Source organism: Muscardinus avellanarius, assembly GCF_963383645.1.
Source record: "Muscardinus avellanarius genome assembly, chromosome: 3".
NCBI lineage: Eukaryota > Metazoa > Chordata > Mammalia > Rodentia > Gliridae > Muscardinus > Muscardinus avellanarius.
The window spans coordinates 5,434,059-5,458,926 of record NC_137788.1 but is presented as its reverse complement, the minus strand read 5'-3'; the positions used below and the strand labels follow the sequence as shown (position 1 = coordinate 5,458,926).

Below are 24,868 nucleotides of genomic sequence, written 5' to 3'. Positions count from 1 at the left end.
CTCTCCCTGTCTTTTTGCTTCTAATCTGCGTGTGCCTTTATTTTGGCAGTTGCGTATCCTGTAGGAAGCATGTGGCTGGGTACTACTTTGTTATCCGGTTTGATAATCTCTACCTTTTAATGGAAATGTTTAAGCCATTTACGGTTGATGTAATCATAGGTATCTTTGGACCTCTCTCTGCCATCTATACTTTTTTCCCCTATTTGTCCTGTTTCTTTTTTTTTTTTCCATTAATTCAAGTAGTTTTGAGTATTTTAGTATTTTAATTTTCCTGTTGGGTTATTAACCATTTCTCTTCATTTTTAATGGTTATTGTAGGGTCTACAACCTACAATATATATATTTAGTTACAGTATTCTACCTTCGTAAAGCACTATAGTACTTTGCCAATAATAATGTGAGAACCTTGTGACAATAAACTTTTACCACCCTTTGTGTTGTTACCATACATTTTGCCTCTACATACTCTTATTTTCTTTTAGGTACCAATTATGTCATTTTAGCACTTTATATTGATGTATAATTTTCTCTCTCTTTTTTTTTTTTGCGGTACTGGGCATGGAGCCCAGGGGCAGTCTACCTCCGAGCTATACCTCTACCCCCATTTTTATTCCTTATTTTGAAACAGGGTCTCACTGAGTTGCAGGGGGCCTCACAGAGTAGCCGAGGCTGTCCGCAAACGGCGATCCTCCTGTCTCAGCCTCCCGAATGCTGGGATTACGAGTGTGCGCCACCACGCCCGGCTTGTGGTATGATTTTTAAAATTTGCCCATTTAAAGTGTAATACGGCCAAGCATGGTGAGGCACGCCTATCATCCCAGTACTTGGGAGGCTGAGACAGGAAGATTGTAGATTCAAGACCAGCCTCAGCAATTTAGTGAGATCCTTAGTAACTTAGCGAAACACTGTTTCAAGATTAAATATTAAAAAGAACTCAGAGCTGTATGTAGCTCAGAGGTGGAATGCCCCTGGGCTCAATCCCCAGTAGAAAAAAATTTAAAAAAGGAAAGAGTGTACTTCAAATGTGTTTAGTATGTTTACAGCTTTGTGAAAACATCACCATAATCTAATTCTGGAACATTCCCTCGCCCCAAAAGGAATCTTGCTCCATTAGCAGACACTCCCCATTCTCACCTGACATACACCGTCTCTCCAACCTCAGCCAACTCAACCTGTGTCTTTATTAATTACTATCACATAACATCTAGTTGTTTATGACTGGCTTTTTTCTTACTTAAAATAATATTTTAATCAGTGCCTTGTTACTTTTCTTAGTGGTGGCATGGGGAATTTAGTCCAGGGACTCCCTACCAGTCCTATTTCATTTTATTTATTTTTTTTGAAACAGGATCTTGCTAAATGGCTGAGGCTGTACTCGAACCTATAATCCTCCTGTCTCGGCCACCCAACTCCCGGGATTATAGGTGTGGGCCACCTTGCCCGGCTACCCCATTTGTCTTTAATGCCAAGTAATACTTCATTATATGAAATGACATATATTTTTCAAGCACTGATAAGTAATTGAGCTATTTTTACTTACTAGTTAAACAACATCGACGTGATAATTTGTGTATAGTTCTCTTGTGGACGTGCTTTTAGTTCTCTGGAGTGCATACCTATGAATGGAATTGCTGTGCACAGAGTCATTTTATGTTTAAGAGCTGAGCAACTCCAAACTGTCCCACACCAGCACTGCCATTTTACGTGCGCACCGGCAACGTATGAGGCTTAGAGTTTCTCCACATGCTCCCTGTCCACTGTTATTACCTTTTCTTTCTGTTACAGCGACCTTACGGGACATGATGTGACATGTCATTTTTTTTTATTGTGGTTTTGATTTCTCTGATAAAGCTGTTTGATGTTTCTCTCTGTGCCATTGCTATCCCTGTATCTTTGAGGGGGAAAAGTTCATTCATATGATTTATCCATCTTTAAGTTGTTTTCCTTTTATTAAGTTATTGAAATTCTTTATATATTCTAGATATAAGTCCCTTATTAAATATATTGTTTGCAAGTTTTCTTCTCCTAGGCTGCAGGCCACCTTCTCACTTTACTATCGGCATCATTTGAAGCGTAAAAGCTTTTAATTTCAGTGAAGCCCAATTTACCGGCCTTCTCTTCAACCACCCGGGTTTTGGGCGGCGTATTAAGAAGTAAGTTTCCGACCTAAAGTCACCAAGATGCATGTTATGATCAAAGACGTTTATCACTTTAGCTCTTAGATGTGTCTCTAGTATCTACTTTGGGTTTATTTTTGTGTGTGGTGTGACGCAGAGGCCCAAGTTTCATGTCGGTCCAGAGTCATTTGCTGAAGACCAGTCTATCGTGAAGAAGTCGTTTTGGCCCCACTGTCAAAACTCATTTGGCTGTAAGTATTAAGGTTTATTTTCAGACTCCCAATCTTATTCCATTGACGTATATGTTTATCCTAATGCCAGCAACTACCTGTCTCTATTATTATAACTTATAATAAGTTTTTTTTTTTTTTTGTGTGTGTGTGTGTGTGTATGTGTGTGTGTGTGTGGTACTAGGGATGGAACCCTTCTACCTCCGGGATACACTCCCAGACCTATTTTTTATATATTTTTTAAATTTGGAAACAGGGCCTCTTAAGCCAGAGCGATCCTCCTGTCTCTGCCTCCCAAGCGCGGGGATTACAAGTGTGCGCCACCGCGCCCTGCGACTTATAGTAAGTTTTGAATGTGAAAATGTTTAGTCCTCCAACTTTTTTTTTCTAAGATTTTGTTTTAACTACTCCAGATCCCTTGCATTTCCATATGAATTTTAGGTTCAATTTGTCAATTTCTGGCAAAAAAAAAAAAAAAAGCCAGCCAAGATTTAAAGATTGTATTGAATCTATAGATCAATTCGGGGACTGTTGCCACCTTAACAATATGATGACTTCTGATTTATCAATATGTCCTTCTATTCATTTACTTAAATATTCTTTAATTTCATTTGTACTATTTTTGTGATTTTTTTTGGGGGGGTGGTACTGGGGATGGAACCCAGGGCCTTTTCTACCTCCGGGCTACACTCCCAGACCTATTTTATATTTTATTTGGAAAAAGGGTCAAGTAGCTGAGGCTGGCTTCAAACCTGTGCGATCCTCCTGTCTCAGCCTCCCAAGCGCGGGGATTACAAGTGTGCACCATCACGCCCAGCTATTTTGGGGATTTTTACGCTTAAAAGTCTTGTACTTTTTTGTGTGGTACTGGGGTTCCTGGAAACCCTTCTACCTCCGGGCTACACTCCCAGATCTATTTTATATTTTTATTTGGAAACAGGGTCTCTTAAGCCAGCGCGGCTGGCTTCGAACCTGCGCGATCCTCCTGTCTCCACCCTCCAAGCGCGGGGATTACAAGCGTGCGCCACCACGCCCGGCACGTCTTGTACTTTTTAAAAAATGTATCCCTAAGTATTTTATTCTTCTTGGTGCCATTATTTATAATTAGAATTGTTTACTTAATTTGATCTTTAGATTTTTTTTAGTATATAAAGATGAAATCAATGCTATTTTATGAAAACTGCAAGTAATTTTTTTATACTTTGTGTTTATTTTTTCTTCCAAGAAAAAAAATTTTTTTTCAGTACTGGGGATTAAACCAAGGGGCATTCTACCTCCAAGCTATACCCTCAGCCCTATTTTTTATTCTTTATTTTGAAACAGGGTCTCACTAGGTTGCAGAGGGCCTCACTAAATAGCTGAGGCTGTCCTCGAACCATGATCCTCCTGTCTCAGCCTCCCAAGTGCTGGGATTACAAGCGTGCGCCACCACGCCCGGCTTCTTCCAACCTTTCATAGAATTCATCAGTGAATCCATTTGACGGTTAGCTTTCCTTTGACAGAAGATTTAAAACGTAGTATCTTTTAGATCTGCTCAGATTTTTTTTATTTTTTCTTAAGCCAGTTTCAGTATTATACCTTTCAAGGATTTTGTTCGCTTCTTTCTAAGATATATAACTTGTTGGCATATAGTTGCTCATAGTATTCATTTTATAATCCTTTTATTTCTATAAAGTCACTAGTGACGTCCTTTCATTCATTATTTTAGTCACTGCGTGTCTGTCTGTCTGTCTGTCTCTCTCTCTCTCCCTCCCCACCCCTCTGTCAGTCTAGCTACACGTCTGTCAATTTTGTTCACCAATTTCATTGACATTTTAAAGACCCAGCCTTTGGTTTCATTTATTTTCTTTATCGTTTTATTGACACTCTATTTCACTTCTTTACGCCCTGATCTCGGGCTGCTATAACATAATACCAGACTGGGTGTCTTAAGTAACAAAAATTTATTTTCTCATGGTTCTGAAGGCTAGAAGTCCGTGGTGAAGGTGCCGGCAATTTTGACTGTGTCCAGGGTTCTCTTCACGGCTTGTCGATGACCGCCTTCTTGTTACGATCTCTTTTGGCCTTTCTTTGATGTCTACTTGCAGAGAGCGAGCTCTCTGACACCTCTTCTTAAAAAAAAAAACAAAACACTCATCCTTAAAAAAGACACGCATCCTAGGAGGTCAGGGTCTCATCCATACGACCTCATTTAACGTCAATGACTTCTGTAGAGGATCATCTCCAAATATAGCCATTCTGAGCGTTAGGACTTCAGTATTAGAAATGAGGGGAAAGGAGGGGCAGAGATGTACATCCCATAATGACTTACTTTGGATCATTTGGGGTTTGCTTTTCTCTGCAATGAGTCATTGTTTGAGACCATTTTTCTTGTTGATGGAAGAGTTAAAAAGCAACAACATTCGCCTAAGTTTTGGCCAACTATAGTCTAAAGAAAAAATTAAACTCAAAACCAAGAAGGTAGGTATCTTCCACTTACCCACACATCCAACACTTTGGGTATTCTTTCCTTAGCATAAATATGAATTTTTACATAGTAACATTTTCTTTCAGCTTGAGGAGTTTCCTTTAATATATCTTAGAGTATCAGTCTGCCAGCCATAAATTCTCTATGCTTTTTTCTTGTCTAAAAATGTCTTTATCTACATTTTTGAAGAACACATACACTGAATACAGAATTCTAGGTTGAGTGTTTCTTTTCTCCTTTGAGCAACCTAAAGTTGTTGCAGTGTCTTCCAGATTGCAATGTTTATGATGAGGAATCAGTGGTAATTCTTATTTGTGTCGATGTGTTTTTTCTTTGCCTAATTAAAAGATTTCCTTTCTTGTTGCTAGTCTTCAGCAATTTTATTTTTCTGTTGTTCTTGTTTGTATTTCTCCAGTTTTGTGTTCAGGCTCATGGAACATCTAGGATTCACAACTTTATAGTTTCTGTCATTGGAAAAATCTTGGCAAGTATTTCTTCAAAATGTTCTTGTCCCCACCAGTGTCTGGGCCTCCAATTATATGTATATTAGATCACCTGGTTTTGTTCTATGGCTCATTGAGACATTACCATTTTCTACCCTGCACTTTCTTCTCTGGGTATTTCCGTTTGAATAGTCCGTATCATTTTATGTTCAAGTTCACTCGTCCTGTTTTTACTGGTGCATAGTAGTCATACATCTTAATGCTGTGCGAGATGGTAGAGGCATACATGCACACATCACTCATTATTCATCCATTTTAAATACTGTGTTTAATCCACTATACAGTCCATTATGATTGACAGACTGTAAGATAACCTCCAGGGACATCAAACGTTCGGTATCCATTCTCCTATGTAATCTCAGCCAGTGATTCTGAGCACAGTGGTGACTAGCCTCTAGCCCATAAGATCACTTGGGGGGTCTTGGGAGTGAACCATATCGTCTTTTGGCTTGCACACTTTGATGAAGCAAGCTGCCACATGAAAGAGGTCCAGATAGCAAGGTAACAAAGGTAGCCTGTGGCCAATAGCCAGCTATGAACTGAGGCCCTTGGCCCAACGTTTGGTAATCAATTGAATTCTTGCATCAACCAAGAAAGCTTGGAAGCAGATCCTCCTCATCTGGGCCTTCGGATGAGCCCTCGGCCCTCGCTGATACCTTGATTTCAGCTTTGTGAAGAGTTCTGACGCAGAGGACTCTACTGAGCCCCGCCTGGCTTCTGACCCTCAGAACTGAGATGATAAGTAGGTGGTGCTTCAGGCTGCTGAGTGGATGGTATTCTGTTACACACTGACAGATAACTCGTCTGGCGAATTTTTCACTTTAGGTATCATATTTTCCAACTCGAAAAGTTTAAATTGGTTCTCACCTCGCTCCACTCGCCTTTTTCCTTTAAATAATTGAGGCTATTTATATATTATATATTGAGGATATTTATATTGGCCGTTTCAAAGTCCTTGTCTTTGAATTCCGTATCTATCTTATTTGGGCCCCATTTTGATCGACTGATTTTTCTCCTGCATCTGGGTCATCTTTTCATGTTTCTTTCATGCTTAATAACTTCTTATTGAGTGCGTGGCATTGTGAATAATGTATTGCTGAGCATGGATTTTGTTATCTTACCTTAAAGAATGTTGGGTTTTGTTTTGCCGGGCACTTGCGCTATTTGCAGTTCCGCTTACACATTTGGAACCGTGTTCGTGGGCTTCCTCCGGGCGAGTCCAGAGCCGTCTTACTCCAGAGAGAGAGTTTAGCTCTGTTATTGAGGTGTGTTCCGTCCGGGGGTCTCTACTCCACACACAAGGTATCCGTTGACATCCCCTCACCCAGGCCAGTCTGAATGGGAACATCTCCCAGCTCTGTGCCAGCCCTAAAGTTTCCAGCTTGCAGTTCCTGGTGGTTGTTTTTGAACCAGCCCCATAGGGTTCTTCCTGAGGCTCGTGAAGCTGAGTGTTTAGTCACAGACTCCAGGGGACCCACTTTCTCCGCTTATCTCCCTGAGATCTTCCCTCCGTTGTCTCTGCCTTCCCAAAGTCCAATCTCCACGACTCAGCTGCACTGCTGGGCTCCACTTCCCTACCCACCGCACACTGCTACCTGCCCCATGCCTGCAGGCAGAAAGCCAGGACCGCCTTTCCCTCCGCTCAGTCCACTCAGGCACCGCCTGGTGCCCAGTGATTGTACAGACTCTGTCCAGCGTCTCTGTTCCTTTGGGTGAGACGTCAGTTTACTACCAGTTACCCATTCTTGGCCATTAAAGGTCCTTGGGCCTTTCTGGAGACACGCAAGAGGGAAGGGGATTTGAGCTCAGCTCCACCCCGAGTCCTTAAGCTTTGTGCAGATACTCGGCTGCCTTCCCGCTCGGAAAGGGGCTGGGGGGACATGACCAGGGATGCCCCTCACCAGCTGCGTCCCAGCCCTGAGATCCCAAATCTTCATTAGCAGAATGCGTAACAATGGGCCCACAGGCCTTTTGCCGCAAATAACTTGTCAGTCCACGAGGAGATCCTGCCAGAGCACCTGCCCTCGGCCTGCGTGGGCTGTGTATTCTGCAGGTTGAGGCAGAGCTCCCCTGTGCAAAGGGATGTGATCACAGTGGCCGCGCAAGACACTGGTGTCATGGGGGGGGGGGGCTGGATATTTGACCTTGGGATGGTCCGGGGAAGCCCTGTGTATCAGTGCAGATTTCCAGCATGCTCATGCACAGAAACCCACTGGCTAAGCGTCTACTTTATCCCCTAATAGACTTCCAAGCGCCCAGGGTCTCCAATCTGGCTAAGGGGAACCAAGTGCCCAGGAAGCTTCTAGAACATTACAAATGCCTTGATCTCACCGCAGACCTATTGGCTGTGAGCCTGGGTACCGCGTGTGGTTCCCAGGCCTAGCAAGGATCTCTCTGTCTGCTCCTAGTCAAAGAACTCACAGGCCTGAAAGCTGAAGGCTACTCAGAAAGGCCAGGGCCTTGGGGGCCATCCAGGATCAGTCCTGGGGACACGAAGGTGAGTCAGCTCCAAGAAGGGAAAATCCTGAGCTCGCTGAATCATGGCGCTTCATATAGCAAGGAACCTTAGAGGACCTTCAGGCCAGCCTCCCCTCCCCAGCCTTTCTACCCCAAAGGTGAAGGCGCTGATACCCACAGCTTAAGTGACGAAGCCGGCATCCCTTGGCCCAGGGTGGAGTCCCTCATTCGGAACTGGCCCACCGCCTCCCAGACCCCTGTCGGGTTCCTCTGACCCTTGGAAAAATACCAAAGCTGGGCACCCGGCCCCTTCAGCCCTGCCCACGCCACCCTATCTGGGACCCAGTACCTCTCCGGTACTCCCAGCCTTAGGATGATTGCTGTCCTGTGCCCTGAGAACGCCCACCTGGCGCTTCAGCAATGGTCCTTCCTCTGTCCAGCCACAGGCTGAATGCTCCCGCCTCCTGTGGGCGTGCCTGAACCACACCAGGGGCGCCCCTCTCCGCCCTCCTCCCAGGGGGCACTAAGGGACTCACCTCCATCCTGTCTGTCCCCACCCCAGAGAGCCCTCGAAGGTGAGGGCTTTGAGAGGGCAGAGGGCGCGTCCGTGTAGGGCACCGCCGCATCCCCAGTGCCTGGCAACACATGTACCACACACTGGGCTTATAACCATGTTTCTCAGATGAACGCAGCGGCAGAAACCTTATCGCGGACCTCTCAGCCTTCAGAGGGCAGAGATTCGGGGTCCCAGGCTAGGTCTGCAGTGAACCCAGGGGTGGTGATCCCGGCCGGAGGTCCTGCCGGCACTGGTCACACCAGGGTAAAACTGGTACCCAAAGTCCAGGCCCCCTGGGGCATGGCCAGGCCCAGGTTTGCCTGCAATCACATTCATGCTAGTTACCCTTCCTCCTCCAGCACAGCCCGAGCTGCAGGGCTGCCTGGGGCAGGCCCGTCCTCATGCCACGCTGCGGGAGCAAGGGAGCAAGGGAGGGAGATTTCGGATTCACCGGTCTCCCTCGGAAACAAGCCGGGAGCTGGGCTCCTCCATCCGCAGACAAAGGCTTTAATATTTAAGCTGGAAGCAACAGCCAAGCGCCGTCGGGGGAAAAGAGCTCAATTTTCTTATATCATGTTGTTCTCTTGTGCGCCTTCAAATCTCCAACCAAACCATCAAACAAGAGCCGCCCTTCTCACTGCGCGGCATCCTAAGTTTCTGATTATGAGTCAGGGCCTGACGCGGGGCTGGGAGAGGAATCGGAATCAGAGTCTAAATCAGTTGAGTGTGGTCTCGGTAGGCAATCCTTGCCCCGTCTACAGTATTCCAGTGGCATCGGCAAAGAGACTGGCAAAGCTCATTTTAATCATGGATCTTATTCGGCCAATATATTGAGAGTATTGTTCCAATGTGTAATCGATACAAATATTTAATGTGGCTTTTTCTTATCCTGAGTCTTGGACATGAGTGTGGGTTCTACACTTAGAGCCATCGCGGTGCGGACAAACCACCCACCAAGTGCTCGGTGACCACATGTGATTCCTGGCTGCTGGCCTGGAGGGTGCGGGCAGAGGGCCACATGTGGCGAGTCAGGAGGGGGCACCCGGCACCCAACCCCAGAGCAGGAAGACAAGAAGGAGACCTGGAGTCCGCAGAGGGAGGTGTGCCTGCTACTCTGGGCCTCTGGATTAATTCACTTGTATTTATTTGGCTTTTCCTAAACAAAAGGTGAAAATAAGGCATTCCATTCATCACAAGGAAAGGGTGGAACTCCTAAGGGGATCCGGCAGACACACGTTCTTTCTGCAAGTAAATAAAAAGGTGACTGCAAGAAAGAGGAAATTAGACAGAGCTGAGATCTGGGATATTTCCCCCCTTTTCCACCCATAAGCCAAAATATTGCTGAGGCTTTTTATAAACAAAGATAATGAGTTGTATAATTTATGTAAATTAACTAATGCGGCTGCATTTTCTAGAAGTAACATAAACTGCATTATTTATTTGATGTGCTTTTTGGAGTAAAACATAATTATAATCAGATATTATACCTCACAGGTTTCTCCTATTGTTTTCTTATTAGTGTTTGTGGTCTGGAATATCAAACACAGAATCGCTGAGCGTACCTCGCTCAGGGTGGCGGCCTTTTTTTTTTTTTTTTTTTTTTTTTTTTGCATGTAGGAAAGTGAGGAAGACTTCTGGCCACACCTTGTGTGCGTGAAGAAACCTGCCTGCGCAGGCGCTGTGGGCGTGGCCCGTGGCGGGGAGTGCTTATTTTCGGCTAGTTCTAATACGGGGCACTAGCTGATTGGCAGCTGCGGGACACGCTGCTGTCACGTTTACTCCTAAGGACTCCCCAACCCCACCATGGAAACCAGATTCTGCAGCAACAGCCGCACTGGAGTCAGTCTTGCCTGGTGACCTACAGCACCCTGGGCCCTACCCAGACCAACTGGATGCCCAGGGGGCTTGTCTGCACACGGAAGGTGGAGCAACACAGACTACCTCCCCTGCAGCGGAGGCCCAGCCCTCTCTGGACCCGCCCAGAACCGCCAGGTATTTAAAGGCCCGGGGCTGGCCCCCCAGCACCAGCCCCCACTTCCTCTCCACCTGACGTTGACTGAAATGCGCCTTGCGCAAGCACGCACTGCAATTCCTGATATCGCCATATTAGGAGCATTAAAAATGCAAGGAAGGATAATTAAGCAAAATAAATTAAACAAGGATGTTGAAATATACAGCCTTAGAAGTTCTTCTGCGGCGTAAATGCGGGCTGACATCTGCTGGCCTCGATCGCGCCGCCCCCCTTGCCTGGCAGTCAAGCGCCAGCTCCGGGAAAACACCAACCGCTCACGACGCCCAGTCCAAACCTCGCTTACAGGGCAAAAGATGGCCCTGGTATAGAAGAAGGAACTCTGCAGGAAACCCATCGGTCTTTGGGAGGAATATACTGCTGAGAGCAGAGGCGCACCCTCCACCCTGAGGAAGGGGGCTCGTTCACTCCACACCAGGGGTGAGGAGGAAAAAATACCCAAGTATCTCAGACCGAAAGGAACGGAGGGTAATTTAGGGAATTTATTTCATCGCATCTCCCTTAATCATGTAAAAACAAAACCCCAAAACGTTCTACATTCTGGGTTATGTCCAACACAATGTGCAAGCTAATTGAGTGTAAAACACGTTGCTCTGCATTGGATCAGTTAAAGTAAGTGTGACAATCGCTCTCCCTACCCCCGGGCTCTGGTTCATTTCTGGGTTTTGTTATAATTCAGTCCATTCACAATATGTCATTGCAAACGCTATTTGCAAAGGAAAGTATAAAAAACAGATTCTTTATTTCTTAGTGCATTTATTTTGATTTCCTTTCTCAGCCTCTCCACATTTATACCCTGCTTCCATCTGGAGGGCTTAAAAAAGTTATAGACAAAGTCTCTCTACATAATGAAGCACACGCTTGTCTGGTATTTAGCCTGAGAGTTTTATTGCCAGGTGTTGTGAAAGAAAAAAATTATATACACGCACACGCACACACACATGCGCGCGCACACAGAACACACACACACACACACACACACACACACACACACACACACACACACCTATGGCTAAAACACTGCTGCATCTCATTTCCAAACATTTCACATCATGTTGGAGAGTATTCATTAATTGGGGAGAGAAGCCGCTTTAATCAGGTTATGCAATCGCCTTCCAGGAAGAAGCACACATGATTGGTTCTGCCCTGGAAAGGAGGCAGCTGGTACCCAACCTCAGAGCCAACATCAGGGGCTCCCAGCAGCCTGAGTCTCTGTCCCATCCGGGGTGGAACCAACAACTTCCACCGAGCATCAAAACTACATCCGAGTATGTATAAAATTATGAATATGGCATGGTTACCCTGGACATTCATTGGTGGAAGGGAGGAAGGGAAACCAGGGGCGGAGGCGGGAGAGGGCACCAAGTATAGTTTAAATTTATACCATTTATGTTCAATTAAAAAAAAAAAAAGCTTGGGAACACCAGCCCTCCAAATATTGATGCTGCCATTCAGAAACCGCAGCGGGCTTCCCTGTGCTGGGCACAAAGGAGACAGAAAAAGCAACCCCAAGGGGATTGGTGTTGTCACCCAAACTGACTCCCCCTTTAAGGGGAGGAGAAATGAATCTGATGAGAACAGAAACACCCAGAGCGGCCTACAGGCCACGGTTATGCCCACCTTTAGGTGGGGGCTGTAACTCAAGACTCGCAACTGAAGAATGAAAGGTCAGCAGCAAAACTCACTTTCTCGTGGAGTGATAAGCCGTGAGTGGTTCGGGTGTTCTCTTTGGAGAAACTTACTGACAGCTAGGTCAGATTGCACACAGGTGCACACAGTGACTCGGGAGGGCCATTGAAGCTGACCGTCAGCATTGCGCATCCCCCGCTCGGATGCCTTAGGCGCCCGTCCCTGAGGCAGGGGCGGGGGTGGTGAGGAATCTTGAGGGAATAAAGAAATGGAGTCTTGGGGTTTCCCAGTTTGGTCTCTCCCAGTGTCCTTTGGAAAAGATTACAGTATGCAACATTGGTCTAATATTTTGGAAAGAAAAGGAAGTCATGGGGCATTTTGTAAGGTGCGAGTCATGGGACCCTAAACATCACGGGGGCACGGTCTGTGACGAGGTGGCGGGTCACACGGCGTGTAATTTTCATTCAACAGCACCCACTCGCTTGACCTGGCTCCAGGTCAGTCTGGGAAGGCCCCAGAACCCAGGGAAGCAACACAGTCTGACCTGCTATTCTTGGCCCTGAGTCTGAATGAGCTTTGCAGCCCTCTTGCTTGGGAAAAGCTGACTCAGCAACATACTATGTCTTGTGAGCTGGCCTTACCCTCGCTGGAGTCCTGACATCTAGCCAGCGTTCTCCAAAAAGTTAATTAAAATTGGAATCCGGGCATGGTGGCGCACACTTGTAATCCTGGCGCTTGGGAGACTGACACAGGGGGATCGCAAGGGTTCAGAGCTAGCCTCAGCTACTTACTGAGGCCTTCCGCAGCTTAGTGAGACCATGCTTCAAAATAAAGAATAAGCTGGGCGTGGTGGCACACGCTTGTAAACCTGGCGTTTGGGAGGCTGAGACAGGAGGATCGCACGGGTTCAAAGCCAGCCTCAGCAACTTAGTGAGACCCTGTTTCCAAATAAAATATAAAATAGGTCTGGGAGTAGAAAGCCTCTGGGTTCTACTCTCAGTACCACCAAAAAAGAAAAAAAAAATAGATTAAAACTGGAGATTTTTAAGATTGAAAAGTGGAGATTGAACCCAGAGACATTCTACCTTTGAACTATACCCCTGACCTTATTTTTATTTATTTGTTTGTTTATTTTAAAACAAGGTCTCACTAGGTTGCTGAGGCTGTCCCCAAACCTGCGATCTTCCCGTCACAGCCTCACACGCAGTGGGATTACGGACGTGTGCCCTCACACCCGGCAGGACCTTTTATGCAAAAGAGACCCAAACAAATATGCTCTCCCGGTCTCAATAAGCATCTCTGGCACAGAGAGAGAGCAGAGACCTCAGCAGAGCTTTCTAGAGTCAAAAGTGAGAATCAGAAGTACGGAGATTAAAGAATTATGAATGCAATATACTGACTGACGAATAAAAAACATCATCGATGGGTGAGGGATGTAGGAAACCAAAGGGAGGGGAAACCCACTGCCACTTGCTACGGAATTTATGTTCCTGTAAGTGAAACATTAGGATTCTTGCATAGAGGAGAAATTATTGATACGTGTGTTCCCTTAAGGAAGCTCCTCGAGAGGCCCATTGAGGATCCAATAATAATCCATATTCTTCCTCCGCGATGGCAAGCCCCATCTTTGATCTCCTTATCACCACCACAGATACATGAATCATTAAGCTGCGCACCAGCAGCGCTTCCGTTTATCACGCGCTACCTGGAATATTTAATAAAACAAATTCTAAATGATCGATTCACGGAGGGTTGACGCCTCTCGTGCTTTTACAACAAATGTCTACCCTCTCGCCTCCATCAAAGAGCCGTGTGGAAATGGCGGCGGCGGAGATGAAAGGGAAGCCCAGATGCTTCCTGTGCGGCCATGTGAAGCGTTTGATCAGGGACAGATAGCACCGGTGCCCCGCCCCATGCTCGGTGTCCGAGGGGGGCTTTGCTATGTCAGTCTAGCTGCGGGCTCCTTGTGAAGCTCGCCAAGCCTGGGGAGGCAGGCGCCTCACCTTTCTCGTGACGTCTTGTCCTGTAATACCCTGGTCTCGCAAGACCGTGCGCTGCTGGCTCTGTATCCCTCCTGGACAAGGGGGCACGGGGAGTGTCACCCAGCATGGCTGGTGCTCCCACAAAGAGGTGCAGGGGAGCCCGTGGCTCCCAGGACATACAGGACATGTCCCATTTCCCACGGTCCTTTGCGAGAGATACTGCCTATGTTTTTCGGGCTGAGGATAACTTAGAGTGAGAAAAATAAGGCCACACCCTGTGGACATTTTGTCACTGAAAATAAAGAAAAAGGAGAAACCCTGGCCTCCCAGATATATTGAGAAAAAGAGCACTGGCTCGCTGCAGAACTGAGCTAGTGTGACCCGCATGACGTCAGGCTGTGGACACGGCCCTAGACACACCAGTGCTCACACTGAGCCTCGCGGGGCGGTGGCAAGCACTCAGTCATACCCTCAATGCCCTCACCTGCTCTCACAGCACCCCGTTTCTCTTGGAAATGGCTGCCATTGTCTAAGACAGGGATGGGCAATCTAACTCTACTCTGAATCCGGCCCACAGACTGTCTTTGTAAATAAAGTTTTATTGGAACACAACCGCAACCATTGCTTGACTATTTTCTATGGTTGCTTTCATGTCACAATGGCAGGATTGAATTGTTAAAACCAACCATCTGGTCCTCAAACCAGAATTGTTTAGTTTGGCCCTTTACAAGAAAAGTTCATGTATTCATTTTAAAAAATGCTGATTAAATGTGCTTATTCACTCAAAAAAATGTTTACTGGGCAGTGAACGAGTAACCGGCACCGTACCAAACACTAGCTGTCATGGTGGAGAGTCAGGCAGGGTCCCTGCTGGGAAAAGCTAGAAATACAAGGGCGGGCTATTTCCCGGACAACAGAGAGCAGGGGACAGCCCAGTCACACCCAGTTGGTCAATGCGTTCTGCTTTCAAAAACCTGCTGTTCTCCAACCTTTGTAGCCAAGAGCAGAATGAGGAGGTGACAGCCTCCAGCCAAGTAATCAAGGTTTCAGAGAGAGGCTTGTAAAAGGTGCTGGGAGTCCAGTTAGGAATTGTCAAACCATCTCGTGAAATTTTTCTTTTGACTTTTTCTTAAACAAATTTTAATAACCACTCTGCCAAGCAATAAGTACCAGGTATTAATTCTTTCCAAATTCAGGCGCAGGTAAGTCACGTGGGTGGCCCTACTAACTCTCAGACCTCCAAGGAGGGGATCTGGGGCGGGGCCTGACATGCTCGTCCAATGGGCTCACAGGAGAGGCTGTCGCTACCATCTATGCCCCGCCTTCTAAGAGCTTCCGTTTCCGGGCAGGGAGGGACTTGAGCCTTTGCAAAAGAGGAAGAAAAACCTTTCTGGAAGGTGCACACCTTACCTGGTGTTGGAATCAAGAAGTGTAAAGAGAAAATGGAACATCATTTCACCCGTCCAGGAAGAACTCCAGGAGCAGAAGGGCGCTCCTTCATGGAGTCACCTGTTTTCTATGTACAGTTCGGGCCTTGCACCAAGGGAGTGCAAGCCTGGGAGGCTCAGCGGCTGAAAACACAATCACATAGCAGGAGGGGAGAACCAGCAACCAGAGCCAGCGCCATGAAAGCGACCCAGCCGGGCTCCTGTGCTTCCCTGCTCCCTGGGTTTTTGTTTTGTTTTGGGGTTTTGCTTGTTCTGTTTGTTTTTGGTACTGGTATTGAATCCAGGGCATTCCACCTCTGAGCTACACTCCCAGCCCTTTTTATTTTATTTTATTTTATTTTATTTTATTTTATTTTATTTTATTTTTGTGTGTGTGGTACTGGGGGTAGAACCCAGGGACATTCTACCTGCAAGCTACAATCCCAGCCTGATTTTTTATTCTTTATTTTGAAACAGGATCTCACTGAGTTGCAAAGAACCTCACTAAGTAGCCAAGGCTGGCTACGAACCTGCAATCCTCCTGTCTCAGTCTCCCAAGTCCTGGGATTACAGGTGCGCATCATCGCGGATCGCGGCGGGCACCTGTTCCCTCTTGAATTTATTATAGTAACATTTCTCTCCCCTAGTACACAATAGCAACGGTACCCTTCACGCACAGCCCTCTACGTTCCCATGGTCTGGGCTGTGGTTCTGGAAGCACTTTGATGAAGTGACGTTGCTGAATTAGCTGGCAACCCCTACTCTTCTCTCTGCTGGGGTCAGCTGCAGTGCACCAGCTTCTCCAAGATGAGGCTGGGGACTGGAGCGGAGGCAACATGGATGCCCGCACAGACACGAGCCATAGCCGCCACAGCAAGAGCAAATTTCCCCAGTAATACTAGGAGATGGAGCAATGCAGAGAAGATCAGTAGTTGGTGATTTGGTCAAGTGAAGGCCAGAGTTATCCTTTACACAATGCAAACAGCTATGTCTGGTCCTTTCGTGGGGAGGGGGGAATATATATCACGATCTTTTGTGTGTGTGTGTGTGTGTGTGTGGTACTGGGGTTCCTGGAAACCCTTCTACCTCCGGGTTACACTCCCAGACCTATTTTATATTTTTATTTGGAAACAGGGTCTCTTAAGCCACCGCGGCTGGCTTCGAACCTGCGCGATCCTCCTGCCTCCGCCTCCCAAGCGCGGGGATTACAAGCGTGCGCCACCACGCCCGGCCTATATCACGGTCTTAAAACACACACCCAACTTCTGAATGAGTCCACAAAGTGTGTGTGTGAGTTCCCAGGGACACTTCGCTCTTTGTCTGCTGTAGGTGGCAGCCTCGGCAGAGAGCCGCCCTTGGCAAGTTTGACGGTGGTATCCGAGGCTTTATGTCATCGTTGAATATGATAAAATTCCCATTCATGTCCTTGTGGGCTGATCTGCAATGATGGGAGGGACCGTCGCAACAAACACCGGTTCAGGACATCAAGTTGATAATGTACTGCTGCTCTACCTGCATCGGGGGAATCCTGACTTACCAAGGCACAAGTTGAGTTTGAAGAAGGACATTTCAAAGCGTTTTACACACTGTCATCTGGCAGAGCCTGAGGCTGAACTAGAATCGTACTTGGTTCAAGGTCTTCCCTGCACGGCTTTTACTAGCAAGCTTCCCCTCTCACACCACTGGCAGAGAGGTCTGCTTCTTCAAAGGGTACCACACTCGGGCTTCCAGAAGGCCAGGGCTTTGGATCTGGGCAACCCCCAAGACTCGCTTCTCAGAGGGAGCCAAAGGGCCCCAGCCCTGGCCGCACATGGGTTCACCGGGAAACTGCCCGGAGCACCTTCTCTCCCCGGCTGTGGCCAGCATCCTTCTGTCTTCCATGGTGCCTTTCCCCAGCCTCCATGTGACCACAAGCCCAAGCAGACAAGCCTCTGTCTGCAGAGACTCACAGGAAACTGCTCCGGTGGTCAGATAAAACGCAGGAGAGCCGGGCGTGATGGCGCATGCTTGTAATCCCCGCATTCAGGAGGCTGAGACCGGAGGATCGCAGTTCGCGGACAACCTCAGCTACTTAGCGAGGCCCTTTGCAACCCAGTGAGACCCTGTTTCAAAAACTAAAAAGACTAAAAAATAGGGCTAGGGGTGTAGCTCAGAGGTAGAATGCCCCGTGCAATGTGAGGTCCCATTAATGGCAGATGCTATTTTAGTATGTATGTCCCAATATGGCAGGGGACAGGCTTAAACTAAAAATCACCCATGGTTTATCTGAAATTGATACCCACCTGGGAATCTTAGATTTCCCCCCTCCATATGTGGGGTGTGTGTGTGTGTGTGTGTGTGTGTGTGTGTGTGTGTGTGTGTTACACATGCTAAGCCTGGCAGCCCTCCACAGAGACAGAGCACACACAGTCCATCGCAGCCACAGTTAACATGTCCCAGAAGCTCAAAGGCTGCGTACATGAGCAGCTTATACTGGGAATAAACAACCTGTCACCCCTGGGTGAGGGTTACCCTGGGAGAGGCAAAGGCCCCAAAGTGAGCAGGGCCAAACCCCAGCTAGGGCGGCTGCAGGGTATGCAGGGTGTGCGGATGCCTGGGGACCAGCTCCCGCCACCAATGTGGACGGCAGAGGACCTGCCGTGTCTTCTTATGATCCCTGGGTAAAATGGAGGTAGGAGTTTGGGAAGCTCAGATGTCCAGCCAATCAGATGCTCCCATGCTCAGATTTCTTTCTTCTCAGCACAGCTTGGTTTTACTCCTTCCTGCGAGAAAGCTTAGGAGCAAGGTGACTTCGGGTTGTATTTTTTTTTTTTTTTTTTTGTCTTTTAAGTGAGGGATGTGCGTGACTTAACTTGTGGATACATTTAGAACCGGAAACATAATCCTGTTGCCTTTATTTGTAATTAAAGTATTCTTCAGTACTTTAAAAATGCAAAGTCATAAAAATGGGGGCCGTCACGGTACCCACCCGGTGGTGACATTGCCAGCAGCTGAATGAGATGATGCAAAGAAATGGACCAGAGCCCCCGCAGGGGTTCGGGAGAAGCTCTATAAGCGATGCCGCCACCCTCAGTGTCGACGTTATTTGGCTGTGGTGAGGGAAGGAGGTGCTATCCACCTAGTGAAATGGGCCTCCAAGTTCGCGTGTTGGAAACTGACCCCCCGTGTGGCAGCTTTAGGAGGTGGGGCCCTGAGGAGGTGCTTAGGTCGTGAAGGCGGAGGCTTAGGAATAGGATTCATGCTCAAATAAAAGGATCTCTAGCAAGATGTCTTTCTCCCGGACACAGGGAGCAGGGAAGACCTTGGAGCCAGGAAGCGGGTCCTCAGCAGACATCACTGAATCCATCTGTACCTGGATCTTGGACTTGCACCTCCAGAACCAAGAGAGATAAGCGTTGCTGTGTAAGCTGGCGTTTTATCACAGCAACCCCAGCAGACTAAGACAGAGGAGAAGCAAAACCAGCCGCCTGCCAGGCCGCCTGAACTCAACGGGGTATAAACAGAAAGCACTGCTTCTGCTGCCGGCTTAACGTTATTTATTAGCTAAAATTTTAATTATTGAATTGGGTAGAGACCTGTCGCCAGGGACGCTAAGTAATTAGAAATGAAGGGCTACGGACTTGAGTTGCTGAATAGATTCTACCCAAACACAGCCAGGCAAAACCACAAGTGAGGTTTTAAAGCATACTAGCAGGATGCTATATAAAAATCTGGATGACCGAAAGTCAGGAAAGAGCCTGTGAGATTCCCCAAGGTGCCACTGGACAGACTCCCTCCACTGGCGACGCCGTGAGATGAGGACAACTTTGCCACCGGTGCCCAACGCCAGACAAGAGTCTGAGATTTGGAACTGAAGACCGGGGTTCAAGTCTCAGAGCCGCAGCCTATGAGGATAAAATAGCTGCCGTGACCAACCCGCAGCGTGGGTGAAGGCCGGGTGAGGCTGTGAAACGCAGCAGTCAGACTTGCAGGAGACCTCAGAGCTCGGAGCAAAGTCCCAGGTCCCAGGCCAGAGCCCGTCCTCAGGGAGGGAAAAGCGAGGTCATGCGACTGTTCTGAAGCCTTCCCTAATAGGCTGGCCGCTTGACAATGACAAAATCCTATCCACACGGCCCGGTTTGGTTTCTGTCTGCTCTTCATTTCTGCACCCTGCACTTAACAGGTCACCTAGTATCTAGACACCAGATACAGACTTTCTAGTATGGAGAAGATACCGAATATTCAATATGCCTTCATTGTACCAAACAGGCTGATAGAGAGTCCAAACAAAGATACAGGTGCAATGTCCCAATGACAGAGGGCGTAGGAACCGTTACTTGTAGCTAGAGGAGCCCAGAGATAGAGCCTGGGAGACCCATAAGTCACAAGGCTGAGACAGTCGGACCTGGACACGCAGGAAGAAACAGGTTCTGAACGAGGGACACTGGAGGCCCGCAGCAGAACCTCCCTCATCTGGAGACACATAATCCTCTGCAGAAAGTAAAAACCAGCTCTCTATGTGATGCTGTGCAGTGCGCAGCCCGCCCTGTGAGTCCCTGCAGCCTGGCCGCTTCATCAGCCGTCGCCCTCCCTCCTTGTTTATTCATTGCTATTTTCTAAACTTGATTTGGGCACCGTACAAGCTCATGGCCGGCTGTTTCAAGCGTTTCCCATCAGCCGCAAGCACGGTACCTATTTATCTTAGGGCCACAAGCAGTGCTGAAATGATTGGGCAGTGCCACAAGGCGGGCACTTATTTCATGCCCTGTTAATTCCTAATGCAGTAACTACAATATCATTCCTACTTTTAAAAGAGGTGCTTTAAAAAAAAAAAGTGGCTTCTAAGTGCTCAAATAAAGTACATCACCCTAATGAGGCCAAGTCCCAAAACATAACCTCCGCTGCTACTGCTGATGGTGGGCGTCTAGCCTGCAGACAGCTCGTGGGGAAGTCAAGGGACTCCGCGTTCCCTCTGGGCAGCACAAACAGGTCATCGGCAACACCAAGCTTTCTCTTTCTCTCTGAAAATTCCGGTCAGAGGTGATTGATGGGTGAGCGTTTCCGCCGGAAGGCAGTGCAGGCCAGGGAGGTCCTTCCCTAGCGAAGCAGGCTGGGTGGGCAGGAGGTTGTGGTCCAGGGCACACTACTGCCACCTGTGGCTCACACTCACAGGAGCCATTTTTCAACAGACTCTGCCCTGGCTGGCAATACTTCCTCTCTCTACCTGTCACTACCGTGGCTCCCAGCATGCCCTGCTCCCAGCATGCCTTCCACCTGGGTCATTTCTTAAGACCATACCCGCCCAAGGTGCCCTTCCTCCATCGGCCACATGGGGCTTGCAATTCTTCCAGCGCGGCCTTTAAACCCCACATTCAAGCTCAGTCTTGGTTTTCTGTCTCCCCAGATCAGGGACCACAGATTCCTTCTGCGCCCCGGAGTCCTCAACACTCGTCACAGGGCTGGCGGGTCGAAGCCCCCAACAACCGGCTGATGAATGAAGGGCTCGTGCCCAATAAATGTGGGCTGACTCGGTTCCCAAACCTGCAGATCCCACCCACGGGCCAAGAGCCACTGGTCTAAGGGCAGGAGTGTGAGCATCAGAACCAGGCAGGCCCTGGGCCGTCCCATTTCGCTTGATTTGTAACATGATATGGGACAGGAGAAACTACCTCTGAGACGCAATTTTTTTGTCTATAAAATGGGTATAATATTATGAACTTTATTTATTTATTATTTATTATTTATTATTTATTTTGCAGTACTGGGGATGGAACCCAGGGGCATAGTACCTTTGAGCTACCCTCTCGTCCCTATTCTTTAGTTTTTTTTTTTTAATTTTTGAAACAGGGTCTCAATGAGTTGCAAAGCGCCTCCACTAAGTAGCTGAGGCTGTCCGTGGACTGCGATCCTCCAGTCTCTGCCTCCCGAATGCTGGGATTATAAGCGTGCACCACCACACCCGGCTACTACACACTTTATTTATTTATTTTTGTGGTACTAGGGATGGAACCAAGGAGCTATACTCCCAGACCTATTTTATACTTTATTTGGAAACAGGGTCTCACTAAGTTGCTGAGAGCCTCATTAAGTAGCTGAGGCTGGCTTCAAACCTGTGTGATTCTCCTGTCTCAGCCTCCCAAGCACTGGAATTAAAAGCATGCACCATCACGCCCGGCTTACTATACATTTTTTTTTTTTTTTTTTTTTTTGGTGGTACCGGGGTTCCTGGAAGCCCTTCTTCCTCCGGGCTACACTCCCAGACCTATTTTATATTTTTGAAACAGGGTCTCTTACGCCAGCACGGCTGGCTTCGAACCTGCGCGATCCTCCTGTCTCCGCCTCCCAAGCGCGGGGATTACAAGCGTGCGCCACCACGCCCGGCTTATACATTTTTTAAAAAGACATTTTTATGAGGACCAGATGAGACAATATGCCGAGTACAAGGGAGATTTGTAAGCCTCTGACTGTCCCTGTACTAGAATGGTGGTTTCTGCCTATTGCGGGGCCCCAGCAGCAAAGAAGAGGGGGGGAGGGGTGCCAACAGCCAGCCTGGCTTCTGAGACATCCCAGGAGAGATATAGAGCATCCTTAGGAGAGAGAAAGGTGCTGTGAACTTGGAAGGATTTTTCCAGCACAGCCCTTAGACCAGCCTCGCCTCTGGCTGACTTCACCTGGAGCACATGGCCCCTGGCGGTGCTGGCTCTGGAGGCTTAGCGGTGCTTCCGAATGGCTCTTTGCTCTCAGAGGACCTCTTACCCACCCAAACCCTTCGGCCTGTGTGTCCACAGACGGGCGGGCCAGGAATTCCCAGGGTCCAGCGCCCCCTGGAGACCTGCACTGACCTAGCAACCCCCTCCTCATCAAACCCTATCTAGCTAGCTTCTCCCTGGCTCACAGCTCGTCAGCTTCAAAAGCTCTGCCCCATCCCGTGCCTGGCTGAGATAGGCCGCTGAGCCGCGCCACCAGCCACGAGCAGGGCTGGGAGCTTTCCTGGCCTGAGGGGAGGCTTATAGCGAGTGGTATGTTAAATGGTAGATTCAAATGTCTTTACTATGCCCTTGAACTGAGGAAACCAGCTTGGGGGGTAGAAGAATCACAGCTACAAGGCGCTGTGCAGCAGAGGGCAGCCGGTGGGCACCATGCCTGGCATGACTTATGTCCCAGTGCCTGGGAACCTCCTGATCGTATCCAAGGGGGGAAGAAGTGGGGTCCAGACCAGAAAAATCCCACGTATAAACCTACTGCAATTTTGCAAGTGGAACAGATTGCCCGCTGGGCTTCCCAGCCAGGGTGCAGGTCAGAGCTAATGTGGGAGACGCTGGTGAGGTGTGGGGAGGGGCCTGACCCTGCCCGGGAAACCCTTCTTCAGGGCTATTTGAGGATGCAAAGCCATGGTAGGCCATCCCCTGCAAGAGATTCCCACTGGTAAATTAAGGGGTAAATGAAGGCACTCATCCCCAATAATAAATAAGAAAAACTCAAATTCAGATTGGACAGGGTGCCATCTCTCATCCGTCAGTGTGCGAGAGGGTTTGGGGGAAATGGCAATTTCCAGTGCCGACGGGCGTGTAATTAGTACAGTCGCTTAGGAACAATTTGGCAGTGTGTACAAAACTGAGAACACTCATGCCTTTCAGCCCAGCAATTTTTTTGGCCCGGGTTGCACATGGACACAAGAAGACATGCAAAAGAATGTTTATTGAAGCTTTAATGTTTGTGATGCTAACAATCTGGAAGGTGTCTAAAAGTCCACCGATAGGGGGGCAGCTCAAAGCCTTCTGCGATGGAATACTGTGGAACTGTTAAAAAGGATGAGAGAGATCTGAATATCAACAGATACAGCTCAGCCCCTGATATTTAGTGAAAGTGAAACGCTATAAAGCAACGTACAAGATATGTATACACACACGTGAACTCAGGCAAACCCCAGCTTTGAGACCTCAGCCAATATTCTGCCTCACTTAGAAAGCGTCTCCATCATTAGAGCCTACTGTGGATTCTCAGGACACTGTCCCCAAGCCTCAGGCTGCTCCTCCCACTACTAATGACCTTTGTGTCTAGACACAGCTGCCTTCTCAACCTGACCAGGAGTCCATGGGGCAGAGAACAGGGCTCCTGCTATCTCTGTAGACCGCAAACAACACACAGCCTTGCCAAAGAAGGTACATAGCCAATATCTGCTGTCAGCTTGGTGGGATAATTCCCTGAGCTGGAGGCCATAGCCATGGGCAAAGTGTAGCCTACGTGGCTTCCCTGTCTAAGAAGCTGGAAGCTGAGTTCCTGGCGCCCCGGCCAAGGCTTCCCCCGTCAGCCTCCTGCCCTCCACTGCAGGGCCGCTCACACCCCGAAAGCCACATCCAGCCAGGCCAGCCAGGTTTCCCCTCCTCTGCATTCCAAGGGGCCCGCAAGTGTGAGAGCCACAAATAACTCCAAACATAAATACAGCCGAAAAATAGCCATAAATCACTCCGATTCCATCCGGTGACAATTCTAATTTATAACACGAGGGAAGAAAATGAACACTGTGGCTTTTTCGTTCTCCCTGGGCTCCTGAGCCACTGCTGAGGATGAATCCCACCCCACTGTTACTTACAACCACCAGTTCCTGATTTACGTATTACTAAAGATGAAATATACCAGAGGCCTGCGGGCCCCGAGGCTGCTTGCCGTGGCACTGGCGTGGAGTCCTGCGGGCCCTGCGTGGCCCGGCTGGAGCCTCCCTCTCGGGCCCCACCCACGCTCCCCTTGCTTTCTCCCTGTTCTTCCATCGGGGGCGATCAGGGCCCTCCCTCCGTGGCTAATGTTATTTGTGCAGTCACCGGCCACCGTCCTAGAGGTAGGTCCAGAGGAGTGTGTTTGGATAATCTGCATTTTAATGTTCCGTGCAGTCAATTAAATCATGCTGTGCAAAGCCTCGGCACGGGAGAGGAGAGGAAACTGGAATTTCTCGGATGGTGCTATTCCTTGTCCACCATCATAAAGCACTGTTATTGGGTGTAGAAAAAAAAAGCCACACACATACGCATAAAACAAAAGTTCTCTCTCCCCCTCTCTCTGAGGAGGGGGTAACATAATAAAAAGCCACTTGTGCTATTTTTAACAGCCATAAGAGCACACGAAGGATCCAGAAACAAGTCACAATGACAGAGTGCGTCACAAAAGACGTCAGTGCGCAAGGGCGACCCATGGGACCCAAGTGGGATTCTGGTCCTCAGTACCCAGCTGGAGACTGCACACCAGCAGGCCTGTCTTTGACCAGCTGGGAGCGCCAAGTGGGTCACGAGCTGGCTTCTCTGCTCTGGCAGCCATCCTGAACGACCCAGAGGGAGGTTTGAAGGTCTGGCGGTGAAGGGGGTGAAGCCCAGTTCTGGGGGCATTGCCCACTTGACAGAGGAGACCTGGCAGCCTCAGGAAGAAGGACCCTCATGCTACCTCCCCTCACCCGACACCTGTGAAGGTCTCAATGCACCCATAAGCTCTGAGAAATACGAC

General features: G+C 48.3%; 1 protein-coding gene across 7 annotated transcripts in view; it reads right to left on the bottom strand.

Moving 5' to 3' along the window:
* Positions 1-24,868, bottom strand: part of CAMTA1 (calmodulin binding transcription activator 1) — a gene marked incomplete at both ends in the record, with an annotated part of 865,599 nt that overhangs the window by 398,159 nt on the left and 442,572 nt on the right. The window lies entirely within an intron of this gene.